The sequence below is a fragment of the Chenopodium album genome, chromosome 2, assembly GCF_948465745.1.
Source record: "Chenopodium album chromosome 2, dcCheAlbu1.1, whole genome shotgun sequence".
Classification (NCBI taxonomy): domain Eukaryota; kingdom Viridiplantae; phylum Streptophyta; class Magnoliopsida; order Caryophyllales; family Amaranthaceae; genus Chenopodium; species Chenopodium album.
Genome location: NC_137835.1, coordinates 76333328 through 76341219, shown reverse-complemented (window position 1 = coordinate 76341219; position 7892 = coordinate 76333328). Strand labels below are relative to the sequence as shown.

The 7892-nt window shown below is 33.0% G+C and overlaps 1 long non-coding RNA gene across 1 annotated transcript; it reads right to left on the bottom strand.

Annotated features, from left to right (window-relative positions):
* Positions 1–6373: 6373 nt before the first annotated feature.
* On the bottom strand, positions 6374–7497 carry LOC145588105 (uncharacterized). Its single transcript, XR_014101542.1, has 2 exons — positions 7134–7497; positions 6374–6624 (listed from the first exon to the last, which is right to left on the bottom strand). It is a non-coding gene; the product is annotated as an uncharacterized LOC145588105 (long non-coding RNA).
* Between the last annotated feature and the right edge of the window lie 395 nt (positions 7498–7892).

Below are 7892 nucleotides of genomic sequence, written 5' to 3'. Positions count from 1 at the left end.
TCTTGTATGTTTAAGCGTGGCAATTAAGTTTGATGTGTTCCCTGGCCGGTTCAATATGTAAAAGTTGTTTGTTTAACAATTATAAATATTTGACAAAGTCTATAAATCATGATCCCTTTTAAACAAATATAGTACACATATAAACTTGTCATACAATTACAAATAGGACACATAAATAAATTAAATATAATATAATTGCTTGTCATTTTCAAATAGTAGTAAGAGTATAACACCTAACTAATTTGAAGAGAGTTATCTACAATTGATCGATTAGCTAGTTTGCTAGAGAGTTCTTATTGTTCTCATATAAAATGTGCTACATTGATAAAATTATTGAAGTTGAAGTCATGTTGGATGAGACAATTAGTAATATAATCAATTAATCAAGCATTTATACAGCGTGACAAGATATTTTCACCAAAAAAAAAAAAAAAATTACAGCGTGACAAGATATTTACAAATTAATTAATAAGGGATGGGTAGCATTATAAATTATTTCCTATTTTTTTTATTCTCTACATTTTGATTATTGTGGTCCACTTTTTCAAATTTTGACTACTAAAACTCATCACTATTTTAAATATCAAATATATATAGAATGAATATAGAATCTTTAAAAATTCGACTTGTAATATATTTTCTAAGTATTCCCTCAGTCCTTTTTTGTGATTACACTTTGGCCTTTACGGCCTCAATACATACACATCTTTGACCACATATATATTATAAGTGAAAATGTAACAGTAGAAAAGAGAGGACAACAAGGTATTATTTTATTTTATTTTTTTAATTACTCATATCTTATTAAAATGTGCATGACAGCTGTAAAAATTAAAATACTACGGTATAAAGAATAAAGAGGAATGGATGGAGCTCAATCTAGATCAATAGTGAAGAGACCATGGAAAAAGTCTTGAAAACAAATAAATATAAGAAAGCAACTAAATCTCCATTTAAATGAATCATTTATTTATGTCTATGTGGGTTTTTCATGATTATCATTTAATGCATGCAAATTATACATTTACTTCATTAATTAATTTGGTTCCCAACTGAAAAAATGACTTGTAATTTTCGTTGATTGAAAATACTCATATAATTTATTTTCCGACTATATATTTCATATGAAAAACATCAATTATTTTTTAAATATCTCAAAAGTAACATTACTCGATTATCTATAAAATCCCAAAAGAAGAAAGTACTCCAATAGTATATATACTTCCTCCGTTCTAATAATATTGCAATAATGGATTTTTTGCACTATTAATTGCTCTTGTTTGACCATATAATATGTTTATACGTTAAGAAAAATATAATCACGTGGGATCTTGTTGGATTCGTCTTATAAAATACTTTCACAATATCAATTTTTTATAATTTTTACTTATACACAAATATAGATATTTAGCATATAAATGTGTTTTAGAATGCGTAATTTCATCCTTATTGTAATATTAATAGAATGGAGGAAGTATATGAATTACTCTCTACAGTAACACATAATATTGGTAACAAATGTTCCAAAAAAGATTGGAGAGTTTGAAAATTGCAAGTGTCACGTGAATGGAGGTAGGGGGTAAATATATAGTGAGTTGACTTAATTGTAATAGTTGACTTAAAGTAGGACATTTACTACTGTAGTAGTACAAAACCTAAGACATGATTAGTGCACAGATCCCAATTAGTAAATGTAACTGGGTTTAATTTATAAATTAATCAGAAAATAATTATTTAAAAAAAACATGGTACGGTATAAGTAAGATTATTAAAGAAATTCAATTAGGGAGTAATTATTATTACTACAATACTAAACAAATAAAAGAAAGAAAGAAATAGAAGTAATAAGCAGAGGATGTTGGTACAATGGCAGATTAAAAGGGGTCACGTGCCCAGTGCAAAAAACCAAAGGTGGTAAGTTGACAACCCCAAGCGAATCAGTTGCTGGAAATAAAAAAATAAAGAAAGAGAAAGAGTTGTCCTGTTGTTAGTTTTTAAGTGAAGAGGTGGTAGGGTAAGTAGGGTGGCTACTGTTTTTATTTTTTAAGCTGCGCCGGGAAACCCGGGACTCGTACTCCCCATGTGCCTTCCTCTCTTTCACTTTCTCTCTCCTCACATTTCTTTTAGCTTTAATTAACTAAATTTTGTGTTTAATAAAGAGTTATAATGATGAGGGTGAGAATCGATATCAGGATATCATGAAAATCTATCTAAAAGTAGAAAAGTTCTAACTTCTTGAGCTCTAACTCTCATGTTCATCTTGCTAACGAACGCCCTCGAGGCGTTAGATAAGCATTTAAAATCTTACCTAAAGTGGTATTAGATTGGGAAATCATGACAAAATCACGCGTCGATCGGTGTAATTAATGTTAATTTTAATTTAATCCTTCTACTTTTAACTAGCTTATCCAATGCCCCGGGGACGTTCGTTAGCATTTGCCTTTATATTGATATCAACTTTGATTATCTTTGTAGATGTTATTTGACTTTTTATTAAAAAATTAATTTTACTATAGTTGTTAAATATCTTTAGTTTCAATGTTTAAAAAACTAGGTACAAACCTGTACTATGCACGATTTATATAAAATCTATTTTTAGAATTTGTACATTTTTTTAAAAAAAATGAAAAAAATATAAATAAGTATTATGCGCGTTATACAAAATATTTGTAATTTTATAGTTTCATCAAAATTATGATATAAATCATATAATATATATCGCCGCCTAATACATATTTCAATTTAGGATTTCATTTATTAGTGTGCTATTTACAATAGTTTCATTTTTTGGATAGGTTATAGTTGTAATGTAGAAGCTTCTAATATTCAAATTTGGAAATTGTTAGATATGGTAGCTCCACACACACATAAAAGAAAAAAAAAAAAAAAAAAAAAAAAAAAAAAAAAAAAAAAAAACCATCCTTGTATTTAGGCGGAAAAATTTAATATGTGAGTGACGCGTGGACAATAACGCCAATAATGTTTTGTTTTAGTAATAGTTAATAGATAATGAAAATTTCATATTTGAGATTATATATATATATATATATATATATATATATATATATATATATATATATATATATATATATATATATATATATATATATATATATATATATATCTTAATACATGCAAATATAATGACATCTAAATATGTTTTATTATTATTATTATTATTATTATTATTATTATTATTATTATTGTTTTACGAATTAGTGTACAAGTAAGGTCAAAGTTTGCTCGAATCTGGAAATCAGGTCATATCATATCTGAAAAATTCAAACCATATTAGATCAGGTGAATAAATTATAGCTTTATTATGCACTTGGGGATCGTTTGGTTGTGGGTTCATCAAAGGAAAAGAGAATCAACTATCCTTATTCCCTTTGTTGTTGTTGTTGTTGTTTAGTAGGTCATTTTTCCCATTCCCTGTACCCTTTCCATCCCCCAAATCCTTCCAAGTTGATTCTTCACCCCCCTTAGGGAAGTAGGGGAGACTTGTGGTTTTACGCGACAGGGAGGGATAGGAGTTTAAGGGTTTTGCAGGATTGTGGGAAGTTTTTTGGGGGGAGAGGAAAGCTTTGTCGGGGGGCAACAAGGGACGGAGGGAGGTGCGGTAAAGGGCGACGAGTAGTGAGTTGGCCGAAAAAGGTGGCCTGGGAAGTGAAGGATGTAACACCCCGACCCCAAACAAATTAGGGAGGGGACTATTGTCATGAAATGCGCATCAAGGGCCAACAATTGTCCCCACAGACCAACACAAATCTTTTCGGCGCATTTTGTCCTCACTCATGCGTACCCCGAGAAAGCTTCCCAAGAGGTCACCCATCCCAAGACTACTCCCAGCCAAGCACGCTTAGTTGTGGAGTATCTTAGCATATAGGCTCTTTATAAGGAAGATGCATCTTGTTTGTATGAGTAGTATATTAAACTCATTTAAAGCAATTATGAGCGGTATTACAAAGGAGATAGGTGGTTGTGTGATGGTGGAACCACTAGTAGAAAAAAGCATTTGGCCACCGGTTCAAAACCCCCCTATGCCACCGGTTTTGAACCGGTGGGCATTTGGGGGGTGGCAATAGTCTGATGGAAAGCCACCGGTTCAAAACCGGTGGCAAAAACTAGTATTGCCACCGGTTAACCGGTGGCAATAACCCTTGGCGCTTTTTTTGGTCAGGGTTATTGGCACCGGTTCCTGTTCAAAACCGATGCCAATAATGGCAAAAAAAATAATTTTTTTTTTTTTTTGCATTTTTTTCACTTAAAATGTTATATAAACACTAATATATACATAAACTTACATATTTTTATAAAAAAATGATGTAATATTACAATTTTTGTCCAAAAAAATAAAATAAAATAAAGATTACAAACAAAGAGGTTGCACAGTAGCAGCACAGCAACACAGAAGCAGCAGCAAAAAATTGCAATAATGAAGACATTCGTAGCGCTCAGCTTCATTCATAACAGACAACAGAGATATATGATTAGAAATACATGTTCAAGCCTTCACATAACTATCTGCAATCTGAAAAAAAAAAAGATAAAAAATTAAAAAAAATTAACAAACGATCTTAAATCAGAGCTGACAAAATAAGTTAACATCTAAAAAAACAAGACAATGTATCCAATTGAAATTATCAATGGATTGACGAATAAATGAACAACACCATGAACATGAACATGTTTTTAAAAGGGAGGAAATGTGGAAGTAGTCTTGGCAAGCCCTCCTCTGTCAGCAGATTAGCATAGAGCAGATTAGCAGTGGCGTAGAGCATAGCAGCAGCATCAGGAGCATAGAAGCAGAAGCGTAGACCAGAACAACAGCAGGAGCATAGAAGCATGCAGCAACAGCCTTGTGATGCGAGGCAGCATCAGCATAGAAGCATGTAGAAGCATGTAGCAGCAGCATAGAAGCATCAGCATAGAAGCATGTAGCACCAGCAGTTGCAGCAGCCGCCTTGTGAGGCGGCAGAAGCTGCAGCAGCCGCCTTGCGAGGCAGCACTTAGGAGGAATTGTTGCAAAGCTCTCTGTATCAAGCCACACTTCAAATACAAGCAAAGGTGTTAAGTATATCCATTGTATCTCATAAAACTACCAAAATGCTAGCAATATTAAGAAATTAAGACAAGTAGCATGAATAATTACTCCGACATAAACCACCAAGCTTGCATCTACTTCCATGTGTATGTCAACTACTTATTATTAAAAAAAAATCGAGATGAAAAATTATTAGCCAACAGAAGCATTACTTCATGCTATTATATTACTCAATGTACCCCATATAATAAGGGTCAGTGTCCCAATATCTGATACAACTTACAATTTTTTTAAGGGTGTTTTAGGTGTCACTCGTTTAATGTTAATTTAAGTAATTCCTCTCTTTTAACCTACTCAAGGGAGTGTGATAATAATCAAAGTATAAAGAATGGGGTCTTTCGGTCATGTGCCATTAGGGTATGTAAGAATTACATACGAGTAACAATGAACCAGTAGTAAAAAAAATTAGGAATAATTATTTAAGGCAGAGGGTAACTAATAACTAATCATAGTAGCTTAAATTCCTACGAGTAAATGATGGTTCCAGTACTCCATAATTACTCCGTAGAAGGCAAGGAAAGAAAGATCCAAGATATAAAGAATATGAAGTACACATGCATCGGTTTTCTTATCATTACAGTCCTTATCACAAAATTCTTCAGTTTACATACATTATATATACAATTCCTTATAACCAATCTGAGCCTCAGCATATCAAACAAGGTTTAGCCGCCTAAAGGAAGATTCTGTATCATGATTGTAAATCAAAACCACTAAGGATTCTTTGAGGGTGAGGACTCCCTGACCTTTACCCTTACCCTTCCCCCTCCCCCTCTCTCAGAGAGCTTTGCTTAGCCTTCCACACTGGCCTTACTCTCACCAAAAACAAAATAAAACAAAACAAAAAAAGAAATCTGAGTCTTTCCACAGTGGTCAGAAACCAGCCTAAAGAAACCAGTTTTGTAAGTTCAGAAATTCAGGATCATTGATTTAAAAGAAAGAAGATGACAGGGGAAAGGGTTTTTTTGTGGGTGCAATGCAAGGAGGGGCAATTATGTCATGGCAGGAAAAGAATAATTCAAATCATTCAAACGTAAGTCACAAGGTATCAACATACTAAGAAAAGGTATGCACTGATCATCATATGATATAATTCGAGGACCACCAGGTGCACAAAATTTTGCACCAAAATTGCCTTATGCAATAAGCATTACACTATGGGATAAGCATGAAGATGTAGATTAAACATAGCAATTGGGACACCAATATTCCACTAGCCCTTGAAGACTTGAGGCCTCCGAACAATAAGCAGGATATAAAACAGTACAATTAACAACAATAACTATACTCCAGGATATAAAAAAACCAAATTAATATAATCTCAAGTCAAAAAAAGATAGATCACAGCTTAGAATACTTCAAGAATAAAAACATCATATCCAACAAATTCCAGCAATATTGTGACTCACATTAGAGCCGGTGTCCACTTTGATATCAGCTGTGACATTGTTGTTTTTCACCTGAGTACTCACATCACCAAAAAACAGTTCACCTTTCTTTGTTCCAGTTGAAGTAATAGCCTGCAAAAAACACATAAAATCTTTAATATTAGTAATGAAAGGTTGAATTTCACACTACGCGAATAACGCAATGGCATGCAGCACCAGCAGCAGCATCACAATTACTATACTATTAGCATTAGCTAGCAAATTAATCACAAATCAATCAAATAGCAGCATTATATCATAATAGCTCGGGTTATATTCTATCGAAGTAATTGCAAAACAAATCAATTGCAAAATATACACAATGCAAGCAAACAGCGGAAGCATATCGGCATATAACCAATAGAACTCTATAAACCGACAAAATAATCATGAAACTAGCAAATTAATCACGAAATCATCAAATCTGACTAATATGCTATAACAATATTTATAAGCTAATCCAAATATTACACCACAATCACAAAATTGAAGAGCATTATAGCTTAAAATTGAACAGTAATAACAAATTTCAGACAAAAAAGTGGAAAAAAAAAAGTAAATAAAAATCAGAAACCCTAGATCTCAAATCGAAGAGCACATACCTTCGTGAAGAATTCCACCACATCTGCAAAGATCTGGCACCAGTAAATAAATAGACCGTCAATTACGATGGTGGTGACAACATTCACCACCGCCGCCATCATCCTCAAATCCTGAATTCCCCATTAGTGCTGCCAAGAGAGGAGTGAAAGAAAGAAAGAGTGGAGCAACGATAGATGGGGCGGCGGTAGATGGAGCAAGAGGAGGCAAGTGAAGAGAGAGAAAGGAGGGTTTGAGCAGAGAGAAGAGAGAGGAGACGGAGAAATCGAGAAGAGAGAGAAAACAAAGGAGAGAGTACGAGAAGAGAGAAGAATAGCTAAGCTAATATAATAGTCTAATAGAGATGAGGCGCCTTTTTTTTTTTTAACAAAGCCACCGGTTCAAAACCGGTGGCCTTTACCATTTATGCCACCGGTTCGGTTTGAACCGATGGCAATTTAAATATATATAATCCCGCCCATTTTTTAAGCCACCGGTTTTCGAAAATCGGTGGCCATTGAGCGGTGCCTTTTTGTATTTTTCTACTAGTGAACTGGTGGCTTGTTTCCCTTTGTATTTCAAAACAACTAATATAATAATAAGGCCTTGTTTAGTTCTACTTATTTTTACTTTTTTCAGAAAAAATAAGTTCATATCATATCAGATTAAATAAGTTCAAATTAGATCAACGTTTTATGTGTGATTTTTATCGCTAAATAATATCTTTACGTACTAAAAAAATTATGAAAATTACAAATACCCCACTTGATATATTCCTTCTT